The following is a 24,552-nucleotide window of genomic DNA, read 5'->3' as shown; positions in this document are numbered from 1 at the left end:
TCATGAAATTGGTGATGGAGGATGGTTGATGATGACGATGTCGATGGATTCCCCTCTCTGGAGCCCCGAATGGACTCGAGATCAGCCCTCCTGGGAGGTTTTAGGGCTTGGCGGAGGCTTCGTATCGTAAAACGCGATGATTTCTTCTCTCTGATTTTTTCTCCACGAAACTCAATATATGGAGGTGGAGTTGGAGTCAGAGAGGCAACAGGGGGCCCACGAGGTAGGGGGGCACGCCCTAGGGGGGCAGGCGCGCCCCCACCCTCGTGGAGAGGTGGTGGGCCCCCTGGCCTCCATCTTTTGCAGGTATTTTCTGTTGGGGAACGTAGCAATAATTCAAAATTTTCCTACGTGTCACCAAGATCAATCTATGGAGTCATCTAGCAACGAGGGAGGAGTGGATCTACATACCCTTGTAGATCGCGCGCGGAAGCGTTCAAGAGAACGGGGTTGATGGAGTCGTACTCGTCGTGATTCAAATCACCGATGATCCTAGCGCCGAACGGACGGCACCTCCGCGTTCAACACACGTACGGAGCAGCGACGTCTCCTCCTTCTTGATCCAGCAAGGGGGAAGGAGAGGTTGATGGAGATCCAACAGCACGACGGCGTGGTGGTGGAAGTAGCGGGATTCCAACAGGGCTTCGCCAAGCACTGCGGGAGGAGGAAGGTGTGTCATGGGAGGGAGAGGGAGGCGTCAGGGCTTAAGTTTTCGTTGACCTCCCTTCCCCCCACTATATATAGGGCCAAGGGAGAGAGGGAGGGCGCAGCCTTGCCCCTTCCTCCAAGGAAGGGTGCGGCCAAGGGGGGAGGGGTCCATCCTCCCCAAGGCACCTCGGAGGTGCCTTCCCCTTTTAGGACTCTTCCTTTCCTTATCTCTTGGTGCATGGGCCTCTTGGGGCTGGTGCCCTTGGCCCATACAGGCCAAGGCGCACACCCCTACAGCCCATGTGGCCCCCGGGGTAGGTGGCCCCACCCGGTGGACCCCCGGGACCCTTCCGGTGGTCCCGGTACAATACCGGTGACCCCGAAACTTGTCCCGATGCCCGAAATAGCACTTCATATATATAATTCTTTACCTCCGGACCATTGCGGAACTCCTCGTGACGTCCGGGATCTCATCCGGGACTCCGAACAACTTTCGGGTTACCGCATACTAATATCTCTATAAGCCTAGCGTCACCGAACCTTAAGTGTGTAGACCCTACGGGTTCGGGAGACATGCAGACATGACCTAGATGACTCTCCGGTCAATAACCAACAGCGGGATCTGGATTCCCATGTTGGCTCCCACATGTTCCATGATGATCTCATCGGATGAACCACGATGTCAAGGACTTAATCAATCCCATATACAATTCCCTTTGTCTAGCGGTATGATACTTGCCCGAGATTCGATCGTCGGTATCCTGATACCTTGTTCAATCTCGTTACCGACAAGTCTCTTTTACTCGTTCCGTAACACATCATCCCGTGATCAACTCCTTGATCACATTGTGCACATTATGATGATGTCCTACCGAGTGGGCCCAAAGATACCTCTCCATCACACGGAGTGACAAATCCCAGTCTCGATTCGTGCCAACCCAACAGACACTTTCGGAGATACCCGTAGTGTACCTTTATAGCCACCCAGTTACGTTGTGACGTTTGGCACACCCAAAGCACTCCTACGGTATCCGGGAGTTGCACAATCTCATGGTCTAAGGAAATGATACTCGACATTAGAAAAGCTTTAGCATACGAACTACACGATCTAGTGCTATGCTTAGGATTGGGTCTTGTCCATCACATCATTCTCCTAATGATGTGATCCCGTTATCAACGACATCCAATGTCCATGGCCAGGAAACCGTAACCATCTATTGATCAATGAGCTAGTCAACTAGAGGCTTACTAGGGACATGGTGTTGTCTATGTATCCACACATGTATCTGAGTTTCCTATCAATACAATTCTAGCATGGATAATAAACGATTATCATGAACAAGGAAATATAATAATAATCAATTTATTATTGCCTCTAGGGCATATTTCCAACAGTCTCCCACTTGCACTAGAGTCAATAATCTAGTTCACACCGACATGTGATTAACACTCACAGGTCACATCGCCATGTGACCAACATCCAAAGAGTTTACTAGAGTCAATAATCTAGTTCACATTACTATGTGATTAACACTCAATGAGTTGTGGGTTTGATCATGTTGCTTGTGAGAGAGGTTTTAGCCAACGGGTCTGAACCTTTCAGATCCGTGTGTGCTTTACAAATCTCTATGTCATCTCCTAGATGCAGCTACCACGTTCTATTTGGAGCTATTCCAAATAACTGTTCTACTTGGAGCTATTCTAAATTGTTGCTCCATTATATGTATCCGGTATCTCTACTCAGAGCTATCCGGATAGGTGTAAAGCTTGCATCGACGTAACTCTTTACGTCGAACTCTTTATCACCTCCATAATCGAGAAAATTCCTTAGTCCACTAGTTACTAAGGATAACTTTGACCGCTGTCCTGTGATCCATTCTTGGATCACTCTTGTACCCCTTGACTGACTCATGGCAAGGCACACTTCAGGTGCGGTACACAGCATAGCATACTGTAGAGAGCCTATGACAAAAGCATAGGGGACGACCTTCGTCCTTCCTCTTTCTTCTGTCGTGGTCGAGCTTTAAGTCTTAACTTCATACCTTACAACTCAGGCAAGAACTCCTTCTTTGACTGATCCATCTTGAACACCTTCAAGATCATGTCAAGGTATGTGCTCATTTGAAAGTACCATTAAGCGTTTTGATCTATCCTTATAGATCTTGATGCTCAATGTTCAAGTAGCTTAATCCAGGCTTTCCATTGAAAAACACTTTCCAAATAACCCTATATGCTTTCCAGAAATTCTACGTCATTTCTGATCAACAATATGTCAACAACATATATTCATCAGAAATTCTATAGTGCTCCCACTCACTTCTTTGGAAATACAAGTTTCTCATAAACTTTGTATAAACCCAAAATATTTGATCATCTCATCAAAGCGTACATTCCAACTCCGAGATGATTACTCCAGTCCTTAGAAGGATTGCTGGAGCTTTGCATACTTATTAGCATCTTTCCGGATTGACAAAACCTTCCGGTTGTATCACATACAACCTTTCCTCAAGAAAAATCATCGAGGAAACAATGTTTTGACATCCTATCTGCAAGATTTCATAAATAATGCAGTAATCGCTAATATAATTCCAACAGACTCTTAGCATCGCTACGAGTGAGAAAGTCTCACCGTAGTCAACTCCTTGAACTTGTCGGAAAACATCTTAATGACAAGTCGACCTTTCTTAATGGTGATACTTACCATCATTGTCCGTCTTCCTTTTAAAATCCATCTGCACTCATCAGCCTCACAACCATCGAGCTGTTCTGTCAAAGTCTACACTTTGTTTCCATACATGGATCCTCTCTTGGATTTTATGGCCTCAAGCCATTTATCGGAAACCAGGCCCACCATCGCTTCTCCATAGCTCGTAGGTTCATTGTTGTCTAGCAACATGACTTCCAAGACAGGATTACGTACCACTCTAAAGTAGTACGCATCCTTGTCTTCCCACGAGGTTTGGGAGTGACTTGATCCAAAGTCTAAGCTTCCACTTCAATTGGTGTAGGTGCCACAGGAACAACTCTTTGTGCCCTGCTATACACTAGTTGAAGTGACGGTTCAATAACCTCATCAAGTCTCCACCATCCTCCCACTCAATTCTTTCGAGAGAAACTTTTCCTCGAGAAAGGACCCGATTCTAGAAAAAATCCCTTATTGCTTTCGAATCTGAGACAGGAGGTACACCCAACTGTTTTGGGTGTCCTATGAAGATGCATTTATCCGCTTTGGATTCGAGCTTATCAGCCTGAAACTTTTTCACATAAGCGTCGCAGCCCCAAACTTTTAAGAAATGACAGCTTAGGTTTCTCTAAACCATAGTTCATATGGTGTCATCTCATCGGAATTACGTGGGGCCCTATTTAAAGTGAATGTGGTTGTCTCTAATGCCTAACCCATAAACTATCGTGGTAATTCGATAAGAGACATCATGGTATGCATCATATCCAATAGGGTGCAGTTATGATGTTCGGACACACCATCACACTATGGTGTTAATTCTGTGCCAAACTCGTAATTCAGACATTCATCTCTATGATCATATCATAGATATTTTATACTCTTGTCACGACGATCTTTCAACTTCACCCTGAAATTACTTGAACCTTTCAATAATTCAGACTCGTGATTCATCAAGTAAATGTACTCAACATCTACTCAAATCATCTGTGAAGTAAGAACATAACGATATCCACTACACGCCTCAGCACTCATTGGACTGCACACATCAAAATGTATTACTTCCAACAAGTTGCTTTCTGGTTCCATTTTACTGAAACTGAGGCTTTCAGTCATCTTGCCCATGTGGTATGATTTGCATGTCTCAAGTGATTCAAAAACAAGTGAGTCCAAACGATCCATTTGCATGGAGTTTCTTCATGCATATACACCAATAGACATGGTTCGCATGTATCAAGTGATTCAAAATCAAGTGAGTCCAAAGATCCATCAACATGGAGCTTCTTCATGCGTTTTATACCAATATGACTCAAATTGCAGTGCCACAAGTATGTGGTACTGTCATTACTATCTTATATCTTTTGGCATGAACATGTGTATCACTACGATCGAGATTCAATAAACCATTCATTTTAGGTGCAAGACCATTGAAGGTATTATTCAAATAAACAGAGTAACCATTATTCTCCTTAAATGAATAACCGTATTGCGATAGACATAATCCAATCACGTCTATGCTCAATGCAAACACCAATCTCGATGGTAGAGGGAGCGTGTGATGCTTGATCATATCAACATTGGAAACACTTCCAACACATATCGTTAGCTCACCTTTAGCTAGTCTCCGTTTATTCCGTAGCTTTTATTTCGAGTTACTAACACTTAGCAACTGAACCGGTATGTAATACCCTGGTGCTACTAGGAGTACTAGTAAAGTACACATCAACACAATGTATATCCAATATACTTCTATCGACCTTGCCAGCCTTCTCATCTACCAAGTATCTAGGGTAATTCTGCTCCAGTGGCTGTTCCCCTTTATTACAGAAGCACTTAGTCTCGGGTTTGGGTTCAACCTTGGGTTTCTTCACTAGAGCAGCAGCTGAATTGCCGTTTCATGAAGTATCCCTTCGTGCCCTTGCCCTTCTTGAAACTAGTGGTTTCACCAACCATCAACAATTGATGCTCCTTCTTGATCTCTACTTTTGTGGTGTCAAACATCACGAATATCTCAAGGATCATCATATATGTCCCTGATATATTATAGTTCATCACGAAGCTCAAGCAGCTTGGTGGTAATGGCTTCAGAGAACCATCACTATTTCATCTGAAGATCAACTCCCACTCGATTCAAGCGATTGTTGTACTCAGACAATCTGAGCACAAGCACAACAATTGAGCTTTTCTCCTTAGTTTGTAGGCTAAGAAAATCATCGGAAGTCTTATACCTCTTGACGTGGGCACGAGCCTGAAATCCCAATTTCAGCCCTCGAAACATCTCATATGTTTCGCGACGTTTCAAAACGTCTTCGGTGCCTCAACTCTAAACCGTTTAACTGAACTATCACGTAGTTATCAAAATGTGTATGTCAGATGTTCGCAACATCCACAGACAACGTTCGAGGTTCAGCACACTGAGCGGTGCATTAAGGACATAAGCCTTCTATGAAGCAATGAGGACAATCCTCAGTTTACGGACCTAGTCCGCATAATTTCTACTATCAACTTTCAACTAATTTTTTTCTCTAGGAACATATCTAAACAGTAGAACTGAAGCGCGAGCTATGACATAATTTGCGAAGACCTTTTGACTATGTTCATGATAATTAAGTTCATCTTATGAACTCCCACTTAGATAGACATCCCTCTAGTCATCTAAGTGATTACATGATCCGAGTCAACTAGGCCGTGTCCGATCATCACATGAGACGGACTAGTCATCATCGGTGAACATCTTCATGTTGATCGTATCTACCATACGACTCATGCTCGACCTTTCGGTCTTCTGTGTTCCGAGGCCATGTTTATGCACATGCTAGGCTCGTCAAGTTAACCCTAAGTGCTTTGCATGTGTAAAACTGTCTTACACCCGTTGTATGTGAACGTAAGGATCTATCACACCCGATCATCACGTGGTGCTTCGAAACGACGAACTTTAGCAACGGTGCACAGTTAGGGGAGAACACATTCTTGAAATTGTAATGAGGGATCATCTTATTTACTACCGTCGTTCTAAGCAAATAAGATGTATAAACATGATAAACATCACATGCAATCAAATAGTGACATGATATGGCCAATATCATATTGCTCCTTTTGATCTTCATCTTCGGAGCTCCATGATCATCATCGTCACCGGCATGACACCATGATCTCCATCATCATGATCTCCATCATTGTGTCTCCATGAAGTTGCCTCGCCAACTATTACTTCTACTACTACAGCTAACGGTTAGCAATAAAGTAAAGTAATTACATGGCGTTGTTCAATGACACGTAGGTCATATAATAAATAAAGACAACTCCTATGGCTCCTGCCGGTTGTCATACTCATCGACATGCAAGTCGTGATTCCTATTACAAGAACATGATCAATCTCATACATCACATATATCATTCATCACATCCTTTTGGCCATATCACATCACATAGCATACCCTGCAAAAACAAGTTAGACGTCCTCTAATTGTTGTTTGCATGTTTTACGTGGCTGCTCTGGGTTTCTAGCAAGAACGTTTCTTACCTACGCAAAAACCACAACGTGATATGCCAATTGCTATTTACCCTTCATAAGGACCCTTTTCATCGAATCCGATCCGACTAAAGTGGGAGAGACAGACACCCGCCAGCCACCTTATGCAACTAGTGCATGTCAGTCGGTGGAACCTGTCTCACGTAAGAGTACGTGTAAGGTAGGTCCGGGCCGCTTCATCCCACATTACCGTCGAAACAAGATTGGACTAGTAACGGTAAGCATATTGAACAAAATCAACGCCCACAACTACTTTGTGTTCTACTCGTGCATAGAAACTACGCATAGACCTAGCTCATGATGCCACTGTTGGGGAACGTAGCAATAATTCAAAATTTTCCTACGTGTCACCAAGATCAATCTATGGAGTCATCTAGCAACGAGGGAGGAGTGGATCTACATACCCTTGTAGATCGCGCGCGGAAGCGTTCAAGAGAACGGGGTTGATGGAGTCGTACTCGTCGTGATTCAAATCATCGATGATCCTAGCGCCGAACGGACGGCACCTCCGCGTTCAACACACGTACGGAGCAGCGACGTCTCCTCCTTCTTGATCCAGCAAGGGGGAAGGAGAGGTTGATGGAGATCCAACAGCACGACGGCGTGGTGGTGGAAGTAGCGGGATTCCAACAGGGCTTCGCCAAGCGCTGCGGGAGGAGGAAGGTGTGTCATGGGAGGGAGAGGGAGGCGCCAGGGCTTAGGTTTTTGTTGCCCTCCCTTCCCCCCACTATATATAGGGCCAAGGGAGAGGGGGAGGGTGCAGCCTTGCCCCTTCCTCCAAGGAAGGGTGCGGCCAAGGGGGGGAGGAGTCCATCCTCCCCAAGGCACCTCGGAGGTGCCTTCCCCTTTTAGGACTCTTCCTTTCCTTATCTCTTGGTGCATGGGCCTCTTGGGGCTGGTGCCCTTGGCCCATACAGGCCAAGGTGCACACCCCTACAGCCCATGTGGCCCCCGGGGTAGGTGGCCCCACCCGATGGACCCCCGGGACCCTTCCGGTGGTCCCGGTACAATACCGGTGACCTCGAAACTTGTCCTGATGCCCGAAATAGCACTTTCTATATATAATTATTTACCTCCGGACCATTCCGGAACTCCTCGTGACGTCCGGGATCTCATCCGGGACTCCGAACAACTTTCGGGTTACCACATACTAATATCTCTATAACCCTAGCGTCACCGAACCTTAAGTGTGTAGACCCTACGGGTTTGGGAGACATGCAGACATGACCGAGATGACTCTCCGGTCAATAACCAACAGCGGGATCTGGATACCCATGTTGGCTCCCACATGTTCCACGATGATCTCATCGGATGAACCACGATGTCAAGGACTTAATCAATCCCATATACAATTCCCTTTGTCTAGCGGTACGATACTTGGCCGAGATTCGATCGTCGGTATCCCGATACCTTGTTCAATCTCATTGCCGACAAGTCTCTTTTACTCGTTCCGTAACACATCATCCCGTTATCAACTCCTTGATCACATTGTGCACATTATGATGATGTCCTACCGAGTGGGCCCAGAGATACCTCTCCGTCACACGGAGTGACAAATCCCAGTCTCGATTCGTGCCAACCCAATAGACACTTTTGGAGATACCCGTAGTGTACCTTTATAGCCACCCAGTTACGTTGTGACGTTTGGCACACCCAAAGCACTCCTACGGTATCTGGGAGTTGCACAATCTCATGGTCTAAGGAAATGATACTCGACATTAGAAAAGCTTTAGCATACGAACTACACGATCTAGTGCTATGCTTAGGATTGGGTCTTGTCCATCACATCATTCTCCTAATGATGTGATCCCGTTATCAACGACATCCAATGTCCATGGCTAGGAAACCGTAACCATCTATTGATCAACAAGCTAGTCAACTAGAGGCTTACTAGGGACATGGTGTTGTCTATGTATCCACACATGTATCTGAGTTTCCTATCAATACAATTCTAGCATGGATAATAAACGATTATCATGAACAAGGAAATATAATAATAATCAATTTATTATTGCCTCTAGGACATATTTCCAACATTATTTTCTGAAAAGTGGCTCCATGAAGTTTCAGGTTATTGCGAGAACGTTTGCTCCTGCACATAAATAACACCATGGTAATTCTGCTGAAAGCAGCATCAGTCCGGGTTAGTTCCATTCAAATCATGCAAGTTAGAGTCCAAAACAAGGGCAAAAGTGTTTGGAAAAGTAGATACATTGGAGACATATCATCCATCATGCAAAAACAGAGCGCCACCCCTTCCGTGTCGTGAGTCTCTCCTGTAGGAGGCGTCACGAATGGCACAGGCGATGGCTCCAGCGTGCATGGCTCGCTGCACGCCGAGGGTGCGCACGGCGTCGACGGGGGCGCGTCCGGAGCGCGGTCGCTGCTGCTGCTGGTCTTGGTGTTGTCGACGGAGTACTCGACGGTGAAGATAGCTGGTGCGCCCGCGGGCACTGCTGGGTCGGGCGCCACTTCCCAATTCCAGGGACGATCATCATCGAAGACCACGTCGCGGGTGATGTGCAGCTTGCGGGCCGCCGGGTCGTAGACGCGGTATGCCTTGCTCCCATCCTCGTACCCCATGAACACCATGGGTGTCGCGTGATCTGACAGCTTGGTGACACCCAGTCCGACCTTCTTCACGTAGGCGGTGCACCCAAAGGTGCGCAGGTAGGCGACATTCGGGCGCCGGCCATGTCACACCTCGCAGGGAGTGACACCGTCCAGAGCACGCGTGGGCGCCCTATTCAGAATATGCACAATAGTTTTCACAGCTTCACCCCAGAACTCACCGGGTACTTTCATGGTCCTGAGCATGCTCCGAGCGGTCTCGACCATCGTCTGGTTCTGGCGTTCCACGACACCGTTCTGCTGCGGGGAGTACAGCGCCGTGGTGTACCTCTTGACCACATTCTCGTCGCAGTACGACTTGAACTCGATGGAGTTGAAATCACTGCCCCGGTCCGTCCTGAACGCCATGAGCTTCACGCCGCGCTCGCTCTCAGCGAGCGCTTTGACCTTGCGAAAGAACTTGAACGCCTCGTCCTTTGTTCGCAGCATCTCCACCCACATATAGCGGATGTAGTCGTCGACGATGAGGAGGAAGTATCGGTTGCCGCTTGGTGTCGTCGGCGTCACCGGCCCGCACAAGTCGCCGTGCACCAGCTCCAGGACGCGCTCCGCGCGATATGAGGATGCACGCAGGCACGGCGTTCGGTGCATCTTGGCAAGCGCGCACCCATCACAGAGTTGGTCCACCCAAGCGATCGACGGCACACCGCCGACCATGCCCTTGCGGAGAGGTCGTGTAGTGCCCTGAAATGAAGATGCCCATAGCACGCGTGCCAGCGCCACGCCACGTCATCGGCCTTGGCGAGGAGGCACACTGGCCCCGTGATGTCGAGCTGCAGCGTGTACTGATAACCCACAAGTATAGGGGATCAATTATAGCCTCTTTCGATAAGTAAGAGTGTCGAATCCAACGAGGAGCTAAAGGTAGAACAAATATTCCCTCAAGTTCTATCGACCACCGATACAACTCTACGCACGCTTGACGTTCGCTTTACCTAGAACAAGTATGAAACTAGAAGTACTTTGTAGGTATTTTTGGATAGGTTTGCAAGATAATAATGAGCAAGTAAATAAAAAGTAGGGGCTATTTAGATAAAGACACAACTAAGTTAGTTTTAGTAAAGAGCTTTTTGTTACGATAAAGTTATTTGTCCTTAGGCAATCGATAACTAGACCGGTGATCATTATTGCAATTTTATATGAGGGAGAGGCATAAGCTAACATACTTTCTCTACTTGGATCATATGCACTTATGATTGGAACTCTAGCAAGCATCCGCAACTACTAAAGATCATTACGGTAAAACCCGACCCATAGCATTAAAGCATCAAGTCCTCTATATCCCATACGCAGCAACCCCCTTACTCGGGTTTGTGTTTCAGTCACTCAGCAACCCACTATAAGCGAATCATGAACGTATTGCAACACCCTACAGCGAGGATCCCTCATGATTGCGCGACACGGAGAGCACCATCGGACAACATCAATAATAAAGCATGCAACTCAAACCAATCTTGATCATCAAATAGCCCATAGGATAAAACGGATCTACTCAAACATCATAGGATAGCCATACATCACTGGGAAATAATATATAGCGTTGAGCACCATGTTTAAGTAGAGATTACAGCGGGTAAGAGAGAGGTTACACCGCTTCATAGAGGGGGGAAGAGTTGGTGATGATGGCGGTGAAGTTGTTGGTGAAGATTGCGGTGATGATGATGGCCACGGCAGCGTTCCGGCGCCACCGGAAGAGAAGGGGAGAGGGGGCCCCTTCGTCTTCTTCTTCCTTGACCTCCTCACAACATGGGAGAAGGGCTTCCCCTCTAGTCCTTGGCCTCCATGGCGTGGGAGGGGCGAGAGCCCCTCCGAGATTGGATCTGTCTCTCTGTCTCTCTTTATTTCTGCGTTCCTGGTTTCTTCCCTTTCACCGTTTCTTATATTCCCAGAGATCCGTAACTCTGATTGGGCTGAAATTTTAACACGATCTCTATCCGGATATTAGCTTCCTTGCAGCGAAAGAAGGGCATCAACCGCCTTACGGGGTGGCCACGAGGGTCAGGGGCGTGCCTGCCCCCTGGGGCGCGCCCCCCTGCCTCGTGGCCCCCCGGGCATCATCTCGCGTGGATTTTTCTTCCCAAAAATCACATATATTCCAAAAAAAATCTATGTCAGTTTTTATCCCATTTGGACTCCGTTTGATATGGATATTCTGCAAAACAAAAAACATGCAACAAATGGGAACTCGCACTGGGCACTGGATCAGTATGTTAGTCCCAAAAATAGTATAAAAAGTTGCCAAAAGTATATGAAAGTTGTAGAATATTGGCATGGAACAATAAAAAATTATAGATACGATGGAGACGTATCAGCATACCCAAGCTTAATTCCTGCTCGTCCTTGATAAAAAAGATAATTTTTGATGTGGAATGCTACCTAGCATAATCTTGATCACATATCTAATCATGGAATGAATATTAGAATACGAGTGATTCAAAGTAATAGTCTATCATTTTACATTAAAAACAATAATACTTCAAGCATATTAATAATGCAATCATGTCTTTTCAAAATAACATGGCCAAAGAAAGTTATCCCTACAAAATCATATAGTCTGGCTATGCTCCATCTTCATCACACAAAATATTCACATCATGCACAACCCCGATGACAAGCCAAGCAATTGTTTCATAATTTTGACGTTCTCAAACCTTTTCAACTTTCATGCAATACATGAGCGTGAGCCATGGACATAGCACTATAGGTGGAATAGAATGGTGGTTGTGGAGAAGACAAAAGGGAGAAGATAGTCTCACATCAACTAGGCGTATCAACGGGCTATGGAGATGCCCATCAATAGATATCAATGTGAGTGAGTAGGGATTGCCATGCAACGGATGCACTAGAGCTATAAGTGTACGAAAGCTCCAACTGAAACTAAGTGGTTGTGCATCCAATTTGCTTGCTCATGAAGACCTCGGGCATTTGAGGAAGCCCATCATCGGAATATACAAGCCAAGTTCTATAATGAAAATTCCCACTAGTATATGAAAGTGATAACTCAAGAGTCTCTCTATATGAAGAACATGGTGCTACTCTGAAGCACAAGTGTTGTTGGAAATATGCCCTAGAGGCAATAATAAAATGGTTATTATTATATTTCTTTGTTCATGATATTTGTCTATTGTTCATGCTATAATTGTGTTATCCGGAAATCGTAATACATGTGTGAATACATAGACCACAACACGTCCCTAGTGAGCCTCTAGTTGACTAGCTCGTTGATCAAAAGATGGTCATGGCTTCCTGACTATGGACATTAGATGTCATTGATAATGGGATCACATCATTAGGAGAATGATGTGATGGACAAGACCCAATCCTAAGCATAGCTCAAAGATCGTGTAGTTCGTTTGTTATAGCTTTTCTGAATGTCAAGTGTCATTTCCTTAGACCATGAGATTGTGCAACTCCCGGACACCGTAGGAGTGCCTTGGGTGTGCCAAACGTCACAACGTAACTGGGTGACTATAAAGGTACATTACAGGTATCTCCAAAAGTGTCTGTTGGGTTGGCACGAATCGAGACTGGGATTTGTCACTCCGTATGACGGAGAGGTATCTCTGGGCCCACTCGGTAATGCATCATCATAATGAGCTCAATGTGATAAAGTGGTTGATCACGGGATCATGCATTACGGTATGAGTAAAGTGACTTGCCGGTAACGAGACTGAACAAGGTATTGGGATACCGACGATCGAGTCTCGGGCAAGTAACGTACCGATTGACAAAGGGAATTGTATACGGATTGATTGAATCCTCGACATCGTGGTTCATCCGATGAGATCATCATGGAGCATGTGGGAGCCAACATGGGTATCCATATCCCGCTGTTGGTTATTGACCAGAGAGTCGTCTCAGTCATGTCTGCATGTCTCCCGAACCCATAGGGTCTACACACTTAAGGTTCGGTGACGCCACGGTTGTTAGGAAGACTTGTATGTGATTACCGAATGTTGTTCGGAGTCCCGGATGAGATCCCGGACGTCACGAGGAGTTCCGGAATGGTCCGGAGGTGAAGATTTATATGTAGGAAGTTGTCATACGGTCACCGGAAAGGTTCAGGGGCATATCGGTATTGTACCGAGGCCACCAGAGGGGTTCCAGGGGTCCACCGGGAGGGGCCATCTCTCTCGGAGGGCCTAATGGGCTGTATAGGAAAGGGGAACCAGCCCTACATGGGCTGGCCACATCCCCCCCTTGGGCCCATGCGCCTAGGGTTGGGGGGAAACCCTAAAGGGGGCGCCCCCCTTGCTTGGGGGGCAAGCCCCCTCCCCTTGCCCCCCCTCTAGATCTCATCTATAGGGGGCCAGCCACCTTCCTCCTTCCCCTATAAATAGAGGGGCAAGGAGAGGGCTGCACACAACATCCAAGGCGCAGCCCCTCCCCTCCCCTACACCTCTCCTCCTCCGTAAGAGCTTGGCGAAGCCCTGCCGGAGTACTGCAGCTTCACCACCACCACGCCGTCGTGCTGCTATTGGAGCCCTCTTCCTCAACCTCTCCCTCCTCCTTGCTGGATCAAGGCGCGGGAGACGTCCTCGCTCCGTACATGTGTTGAACGCGGAGGTGCCATCCATTCGGCGCTAGGATCTTCGGTGATTTGGATCACGACGAGTACGACTCCGTCAACCCCGTTCTCTTGAACGCTTCCGCTCGTGATCTACAATGGTATGTAGATGCACTCCTCTCTCCCTCGTTGCTAGATGACTCCATAGATAGATGTTGGTGATGCGTAGAAAATTTTAAAATTCTGCTATGTTCCCCAACAGTGGCATCATGAGCTAGGTCTATGCGTAGTTACTATGCACGAGTAGAACACAAAGCAGTTGTGGGCGTCGAAATTGTCAATTTTCTTGCCGTTACTAGTCTTGTCTTGATTCGGCGGCATCGTGGGATGAAGCGGCCTGGACCGACCTTACACGTACGCTTACGTGAGACTGGTTCCACCGATTGACACGCACTAGTTGCATAAGGTGGCTGGAGGGTGTCTGTCTCTCCCACTTTAGTCGGATCGGACTCGATGAACAGGGTCCTTATGAAGGGTAAATAGAAATTGGCAATTCACTTTGTGGTTTTGGCATAGGTAAGAAACGTTCTTGCTAGAAACCTATAGCAGCCACGTAAAAACTTGCAACAACAATTAGAGGACGTCTAACTTGTTTTTGCAGCAAGTGTTTTGTGATGTGATATAGCCAGAGGATGTGATGAATGATATATGTGATGTATGAGATGATCATGTTCTTGTAATAGGAATCACGACTTGCATGTCGATGAGTATGACAACCGGCAGGAGCCATAGGAGTTGTGTTTATTTATTTATGACCTGCATGTCAACATAAACGTCATGTAATTACTTTACTTTATTGCTAAAGCGTTAGCCATAGTAGTAGAAGTAATAGATGACAAGACAACTTCAAGCAGACACGATGATGGAGATCATGATGATGGAGATCATGGTGTCATGCCGGTGAGAACGATGATCATGGAGCCCCGAAGATGGAGATCAAAAGGAGAAAATGATATTGGCCATATCATGTCACTATTTGATTGCATGCGATGTTTATCATGCTTTACATCTTATTTGCTTAGAACGGCGGTAGCTTAAATAAGATGATCCCTTGTAATAATTTCAAGAAAGTGTTCCCCCTAACTATACACCGTTGCGAAGGTTCGTTGTTTCGAAGCACCACGTGATGATCGGGTGTGATAGATTCTAACGTTCGAGTACAACGGGTGTAAGCCAGATTTACACACGTAATACACTTAGGTTAACTTGACGATCCTAGCATGTACAGACATGGCCTCGGAACATAGAAGACCGAAAGGTCGAGCATGAGTCGTATAGAAGATATGATCAACATGAAGATGTTCACCGATGTTGACTAGTCCATCTCATGTGATGATCAGACACGGCCTAGTTAACTCGGATCATGTTATACTTAGATGACTGGAGGGATGTCTATCTGAGTGGGAGTTCATTGAATAATTTGATTAGATGAACTTAATTATCATGAAGTTAGTCTAAAATCTTTACAATATGTCTTGTAGATCAAATGGCCCATGTTGTCCTCAACTTCAACGCGTTCCTAGAGAAAACCAAGCTGAAAGACGATGGCAACAACTATACGGACTGGGTCCGGAACCTGAGGATCATCCTCATAGCTGCCAAGAAAGATTATGTCCTAGAAGCACCGCTAGGTGACGCACCCGTCCCACAGAACCAAGACGTTATGAACGCTTGGCAGTCACGTGCTGATGATTACTCCTGAGTTCAGTGCGGCATGCTTTACAGCTTAGAACCGGGGCTCCAAAAGCGTTTTGAGAGACACGGAGCATATGAGATGTTCGAAGAGCTGAAAATGGTTTTTCAAGCTCATGCCCGGGTCGAGAGATATGAAGTCTCCGACAAGTTCTTCAGCTGTAAGATGGAGGAAAATAGTTCTGTCAGTGAGCACATACTCAAAATATCTGGGTTGCATAACCGCTTGACTCAGCTGGGAGTTAATCTTCTGGATGACGCGGTCATTGACAGAATCCTTCAGTCGCTTCAACCGAGCTACAGGAGCTTTGTGATGAACTTCAATATGCAGGGGATGGAAAAGACCATTCCTGAGGTATATTCAATGCTGAAATTAGCAGAGGTAGAATTCAAAAAGGAACATCAAGTGTTGATGGTGAATAAAACCACTAAGTTTAAGAAGGGCAAGGGTAAGAAGAACTTCAAGAAGGACGGCAAGGGAGTTGCCGCGCCCGGTAAGCAAGCTGCTGGGAAGAAGCCAAAGAATGGACCCAAGCCCGAGACTGAGTGTTTTTATTGCAAGGGAAGTGGTCACTGGAAGCGGAACTGCCCCAAATACTTAGCGGACAAGAAGGCCGGCAACACGAAAGGTATATGTGATATACATGTAATTGATGTGTACCTTACCACTACTCGTAGTAGCTCCTGGGTATTTGATACCGGTGCGGTTGCTCACATTTGTAACTCAAAGCAAGAGCTGCGGAATAAGTGGAGACTGGCGAAGGACGAGGTGATGATGCGCGTCAGGAATGGTTCCAAGGTCGATGTGATCGCCGTCGGCACGCTACCTCTACATTTACCTACGGGATTAGTTTTAAACCTCAATAATTGTTATTTAGTGCCAGCTTTGAGCATGAACATTGTATCAGGATCTCGTTTAATTCGAGATGGCTACTCATTTAAATCCGAGAATAATGGTTGTTCTATTTATATGAGAGATATGTTTTATGGTCATGCTCCGATGGTGAATGGTTTATTCTTAATGAATCTCGAGCGTAATGCTACACATATTCATAGTGTGAATACAAAAAGATGTAAATTTGATAATGATAGTCCCACATACTTGTGGCACTGCCGCCTTGGTCACATAGGTGTCAAACGCATGAAGAAGCTGCATGCAGATGGACTCTTAGAGTCTCTTGATTACGAATCATTTGACACGTGCGAACCATGCCTCATGGGTAAAATGACCAAGACTCCGTTCTCAGGAACAATGGAGCGAGCAACCAACTTATTGGAAATCATACATACTGATGTGTGTGGTCCAATGAGTGTTGAGGCTCGCGGTGGCTATCGTTATGTTCTCACCCTCACTGATGACTTGAGTAGATATGGGTATGTCTACTTAATGAAACACAAATCTGAAACCTTTGAAAAGTTCAAGGAATTTCAGAGTGAGGTTGAGAATCAATGTGACAGGAAAATCAAGTTCTTGCGATCAGATCGTGGGGGAGAATACTTGAGTCACGAATTTGGCACACACTTAAGAAAATGTGGAATAGTTTCACAACTCACGCCGCCTGGAACACCTCAGCGTAATGGTGTGTCCGAACGTCGTAATCGCACTCTATTAGATATGGTGCGATCTATGATGTCTCTTACCGATTTACCGCTGTCATTTTGGGGCTATGTTTTAGAGACAACCGCATTCAGTTTAAATAAGGCTCCGTCGAAATCCGTTGAGATGACACCGTATGAATTATGGTTTGGGAAGAAACCTAAGCTGTCATTTCTAAAAGTTTGGGGATGCGATGCTTATGTCAAGAAACTTCAACCTGAAAAGCTCGAACCCAAGTCGGAAAAATGCGTCTTCATAGGATACCCTAAAGAAACTATTGGGTATACCTTCTACCTCAGATCTGAAGGCAAGATCTTTGTTGCCAAGAATGGGTCCTTTCTAGAGAAAGAGTTTCTCTCGAAAGAAATAAGTGGGAGGAAAGTAGAACTTGATGAAGTATTGCCTCTCGAACCGGTAAGTGGCGCAGCTCAAGAAAATGTTCCTAAGGTGCCTGTACCGACTAGAGAGGAAGTTGATGATGATGATCATGAAACTTAAGATCAAGTTGCTACTAAACTTCGTAGGTCCACAAGGACACGTTCCGCACCAGAGTGGTACGGCAACCCTGTCTTGGAAATCATGTTGTTAGACAACGGTGAAACTTCAAACTATGAAGAAGCGATGGCGGGCTCGGATTCCGACAAATGGTTGGAAGCCATGAAATCCGAGATAGGATCCATGTATGAAAATGAAGTATGGACTTTGACTGACTTGCCCGTTGATCAGCGAGCCATAGAAAATAAATGGATCTTTAAGAAGAAGACAGACGCGGATGGTAATGTAACCATCTATAAAGCTCGGCTTGTCACTAAGGGTTATCGACAAGTTCAAGGGGTTGACTACGATGAGACTTTCTCACCTGTAGCGAAGCTGAAGTCCGTCTGAATCATGTTAGCAATTGCCGCATTCTATGATTATGAGATATGGCAAATGGACGTCAAAACGGCATTCCTGAATGGTTTCCTTAAGGAAGAATTGTATATAAGGTTTTGTCGATCCTAAGAATGCTGACAAGGTGTGCAAGCTCCAACGCTCGATTTATGGGCTAGTGCAAGCATCTCAGAGTTGGAACATTCATTTTGATGAGATGATCAAAGCATTTGGGTTTATGCAGACTTATGGAGAAGCCTGCATTTACAAGAAAGTGAGTGGGAGCTTTGTAGCATTTCTCATATTGTATGTGGATGACATACTATTGATGGGAAATGATATAGAATTCTTGGAAAGCATAAAGGCCTACTTGAACAAGTATTTTTCAACGAGGGACCTTGGAGAAGCTGCTTATATATTAGGCATCAAGATCTATAGAGATAGATCGAGACGCCTCATTGGTCTTTCACAGAGTACGTACCTTGACAAGATATTGAAGAAGTTCAAAATGGATCAGTCAAAGAAGGGGTTCTTTCCTGTATTGCAAGGTACGAGATTGAGCACGGCTCAATGCCCGACCACGGCAGAAGGTAGAGAAAAGATGAGTGTCATCCCCTATGCCTCGGCCATAGGGTCTATCATGTATGCTATGTTGTGTACCAGACCTGATGTAAACCTTGCCGTAAGTTTGGTAGGAAGGTACCAAAGTAATCCCGGCATGGAACACTGGACAGCGGTCAAGAATATCCTGAAGTACCTGAAAAGGACTAAGGAAATGTTTCTCGTTTATGGAGGTGACGAAGAGCTCGTCGTAAAGGGTTACGTCGATGCTAGCTTCGACACAGATCTGGATGACTCTAAGTCACAAACCGGATACGTGTATATTTTGAATGGTGGGGCAGTAAGCTGGTGCAGTTGCAAGCAAAGCGTTGTGGCGGGATCTACATGTGAAGCGGAGTACATGGCAGCCTCGGAGGCAGCACAAGAAGCAGTCTGGGTGAAGGAGTTCATTACCGACCTAGGAGTCATACCCAATGCATCGGGCCCGATGACTCTCTTCTGTGACAACACTGGAGCTATTGCCCTTGCCAAGGAGCCCAAGTTTCACAAGAAGACCAGGCATATCAAGCGTCACTTCAACTCCATTCGTGAAAGTGTTCAAAATGGAGACATAGAGATTTGTAAAGTACATACGGACCTGAATGTAGCAGATCCGTTGACTAAACCTCTCCCTAGAGCAAAACATGATCAACACCAGAACTACATGGGTGTTCGATTCATCACAATGTAACTAGAATGTTGACTCTAGTGCAAGTGGGAGACTGTTGGAAATATGCCCTAGAGGCAATAATAAAATGGTTATTATTATATTTCTTTGTTCATGATAATTGTCTATTGTTCATGCTATAATTGTGTTATCCGGAAATCGTAATACATGTGTGAATACATAGACCACAACACGTCCCTAGTGAGCCTCTAGTTGACTAGCTCGTTGATCAAAAGATGGTCATGGTTTCCTGACTATGGACATTAGATGTCATTGATAACGGGATCACATCATTAGGAGAATGATGTGATGGACAAGACCCAATCCTAAGCATAGCTCAAAGATCGTGTAGTTCGTTTGCTGTAGCTTTTCTGAATGTCAAGTGTCATTTCCTTAGACCATGAGATTGTGCAACTCCCGGACACCGTAGGAGTGCCTTGGGTGTGCCAGAACGTCACAACGTAACTGGGTGACTATAAAGGTACATTACAGGTATCTCCGAAAGTGTCTGTTGGGTTGGCATGAATCGAGACTGGGATTTGTCACTCCGTATGACGGAGAGGTATCTCTGGGCCCACTCGGTAATGCATCATCATAATGAGCTCAACGTGATCAAGTGGTTGATCACGGGATCATGCATTACAGTACGAGTAAAGTGACTTGCCGGTAACGAGACTGAACAAGGTATTGGGATACCGACAATCGAGTCTCGGGCAAGTAACATACCGATTGACAAGGGGAATTGTATACAGATTGATTGAATCCTCGACATCGTGGTTCATCTGATGAGATCATCGTGGAGCATGTGGGAGCCAACATGGGTATCCAGATCCCGCTGTTGGTTATTGACCGGAGAGTCGTCTCGGTCATGTCTGCATGTCTCCCGAACCCGTAGGGTCTACACACTTAAGGTTCGGTGACACTAGGGTTGTTAGGAAGACTTGTATGTGATTAGCGAATGTTGTTCGGAGTCCCGGATGAGATCCCGGACGTCACGAGGAGTTCCGGAATGGTCTGGAGGTGAAGATTTATATGTAGGAAGTTGTCATACGGTCACCGGAAAGGTTCGGGGGCATATCGGTATTGTACCGGGGCCACGGGAGGGGTTTCGGGGGTCCACCGGGAGGGGCCATCTCTCTCGGGGGGCCTAATGGGCTGTAGAGGAAAGGGGAACCAGCCCTACATGGGCTGGCCGCATCCCCCCCTTGGGCCCATGCGCCTAGGGTTGGGGGGGGAACCCTAAAGGGGGCGCCCCCCTTGCTTGGGGGGCAAGCCCCCTCCCCTTGGCCGCCCCCCCTCTAGATCTCATCTAGAGGGGGCCGGCCCCCTTCCTCCTTCCCCTATAAATAGAGGGGCAAGGGGAGGGCTGCACACAACATCCAAGGCGCAGCCCCTCTCCTCCCCTACACCTCCCCTCCTCCGTAAGAGCTTGGCGAAGCCCTGCCGGAGTACTGCAGCTTCACCACCACCACGTCGTCGTGCTGCTATTGGAGCCCTCTTCCTCATCCTCTCCCTCCTCCTTGCTCGATCAAGGCGCGGGAGACGTCCTTGCTCCGTACTTGTGTTGAACGCGGAGGTGCCGTCTGTTCGGCGCTAGGATCTTCGGTGATTTGGATCACGACGAGTACGACTCCATCAACCCCGTTCTCTTGAACGCTTCCGCTCGTGATCTACAAGGGTATGTAGATGCACTGCTCTCTCCCTCGTTGCTAGATGACTCCATAGATAGATCTTGGTGATGCGTAGAAAATTTTAAAATTCTGCTACGTTCCCCAACAAGTGTGGTAAAAGGATAGTAACATTGCCCCTTCTCTATTTTTCTCTCATTTTTTGTTTTTTGTTTTTTTGGTGGACTTCTTTGGCCTCTTTTTTTATTTGGGCTTCTTTGGCCTCTTTTACTTATTTTTAAAGTACGGAGTCTCATCCTGACTTGTGGGGGAATCATAGTCTCCATCATCCTTTCCTCACTGGGGCAATGCTCTAATAATGATGATCACCACACTTTTATTTACTTACAGCTCAATATTACAACTCGATATTAGAACAAAGATATGACTCTATATGAATGCCTCTGGCGGTGTACCGGGATGTGCAATGATCTAGCGTAGCAATGACATCAAAAAACGGACAAGCCATGAAAACATCATGCTAGCTATCTTACGATCATGCAAAGCAATATGACAATGAATGCTCAAGTCATGTATATGATGATGATGGAAGTTGCATGGCAATATATCTCGGAATGGCTATGGAAATGCCATGATAGGTAGGTATGGTGGCTGTTTTGAGGAAGGTATATGGTGGGTTTATGGTACCGACGAAAGTTGCGCGGTACTAGAGAGGCTAGCAATGGTGGAAGGGTGAGAGTGCATATAATCCGTGGACTCAACATTAGTCATAAAGAACTCACATACTTATTGCAAAAGTCTATTAGCTATCGAAACAAAGTACTACGCGCATGCTCCTAGGGGGATAGATTGGAAGGAAAAGACCATCGCTCGTCGCCGACCGCCACTCATAAGGAAGACAATCAATAAATAAATCATGCTCCGACTTCATCACATAAAAAACCTCAACACAAGTATTTCTACTAATCCACAACTACCCACTAGCATGACTCTAATATCACCATCTTTATATCGCAAAACTATTGCAAGGAATCAAACATATCATATTCAGTGATCTACAAGTTTTATGTAGGATTTTATGACTAACCATGTGAATGACCAATTCCTGCCATCTCTCTAAATAGATATAAGTGAAGCAAGAGAGTTTAATTCTTTCTACAAAATATATGCCCACGCTCTAACAAATATAAGTGAAGCAAACGAGCATTCTACAAATGGCGGTTTTCTATGTAAAGAGAAACAGGCAATCCAAGTTTCAAATGATATAAGTGAAGCACATGAAGCATTCTATAAAGCCATACTCAAAAGATATAAGTGAAGTGCATAGAGCATTCTATAAATCAACCAAGGACTATCTCATACCAGCATGGTGCATAAAAGAAAAATGAAAACTAAATGCAAAAGACGCTCCAAGATTGCACATATCACATGAACGAAACGAATCCGAAAACATACCGATACTTGTTGAAGAAAGAGGGGATGCCTTCCGGGGCATCCCCAAGCTTAGACGCTTGAGTCTCCTTGAATATTTACTTGGGGTGCCTTGGGCATCCCCAAGATTGAGCTCTTGACTCTCTTCCTTCTTCTTACATCGAGACCTTTGCTACGTCTTGAGCTTGTGTTGGTTTTCCCCGAAGAGGAAGGGATGATGCAGCAGAGTAGCGTAAGTATTTCTCTCAGTTTTTGAGAACCAAGGTATCAATCCAGTAGGAGCCCACGCTCAAGTCCCTCGTACCTGCACAAAGCGATAGCTACTCGCAACCAACGCGATAAGGGGTTGTCAAGCCCTTCACGATCACTTACGAGAGTGAGATGATAGATAGAATATTTTTGGTATTTTTGATATAAAGATGCAAAGTAAAAAGTAAAAGCAAAGTAAAAAAGCAAAACAATATTAAAGTGATGGAGATTGATATGATGACAATAGACCCGGGGGCCATAGGTTTCACTAGCGGCTTCTCTCAAGAGCATAAGTATTCTACGGTCGGTGAAAAAATTACTGTTGAGCAATTGATAGAATTGAGAATAATTATGAGAATATCTAGGCATGATCATGTATATAGTCATCACGTCCGTGACAAGTAGATCGAAATGATTCTGCATCTACTAATATTACTCCACTCATCGACCGCTATCCAGCATGCATCTAGAGTATTAAGTTAAAAACAGAGTAACGCCTTAAGCAAGATGACATGATGTAGAGAGATAAATTCATGCAATATGAAATAAACCCCATCTTGTTATCCTCGATGGCAATGATGCAATACGTGCCTTGCTGCCCCTTCTGTCACTGGGAAAGGACACCGCAAGATCGAACCCAAAGCTAAGCACTTCTCCCATGGCAAGAAAAACCAATCTAGTAGGCCAAACCAAACTGATAATTCGTAGAGACTTGCAAAGATAACCAATCATACATAAAAGAATTCAGAGAAGATTCAAATATTATTCATAGATAGACTTGATCATAAACCCACAATTCATCGGTCTCAACAAACACACCGCAAAAAAGAAGAAGATTACATCGAATAGATCTCCACGAGAGAGGGGGAGAACTTTGTATTGAGATCCAAAAAGATAGAAGAAGCCATCTAGCTACTAACTATGGACCCGAAGGTCTGAGGTAAACTACTCACCCTTCATCGGAGGGGCTAGGATGATGTAGAAGCCCTCTGTGATGACGGCCCTCTTCCGGCGGAGCTCCGGAATAAGGCCCAAGATGGGATCTCGTGGATATAGAAAGTTGCAGCGGTGAAATTAGGTTTTTGGCTCCTCTTCTGATCGTTTGGGGGTACGTGTGTATATATAGGAGGAAGGAGTACGTCGGTGGAGCACCGAGGGGCCCACGAGGCAGGGCGCGCGCCCTAGGGGGGCGCCCCCCACCCTCGTGACCACCTCTTTGATCCCTTGCAGTAGGGTCCAAGTCTCCTAGATCATGTTCGGTGAGAAAATCACGTTTCCGAAGATTTTATTCCGTTTGGACTCCGTTTGATATTCTGTTTATCCGAAACACTGAAATAGGAAAAAAAACAGCAATTCTGGGTTGGGCCTCCGGTTAATAGGTTAGTCCCAAAAATAATATAAAAGTGGAAAATAAAGCCCAATATAGTCCAAAACAGTAGATAATATAGCATGGAGGAATCAAAAATTATAGATACGTTGGAGACGTGTCAACCTTCTCGATCATCGAACACTTCATCCACACAAAACTTCAACAGAAAACTCGGTAACATCCGTTAGTATAATAAATAAAATCACTACTCTAAGTATTGTTGCAAACCAATTCATATTTTGTTTTTCCATTGTATCTACTGTAATATAACTTTTTCATGGCTTAATCCATTGATATGGATCGATAGTTTCATCAAAACAGGCAAACTATGCATCAAAAATAGAATCTGTCTAAAACAGAACAGTCTGTAACAATCTGAACATTCAGCATA

The sequence above is a fragment of the Triticum aestivum genome, chromosome 6A (assembly GCF_018294505.1).
Source record: "Triticum aestivum cultivar Chinese Spring chromosome 6A, IWGSC CS RefSeq v2.1, whole genome shotgun sequence".
Classification (NCBI taxonomy): Eukaryota; Viridiplantae; Streptophyta; class Magnoliopsida; order Poales; family Poaceae; genus Triticum; species Triticum aestivum.
The sequence above is the reverse complement of the archived record's forward strand: the minus strand, read 5'-3'. Positions refer to the sequence as shown.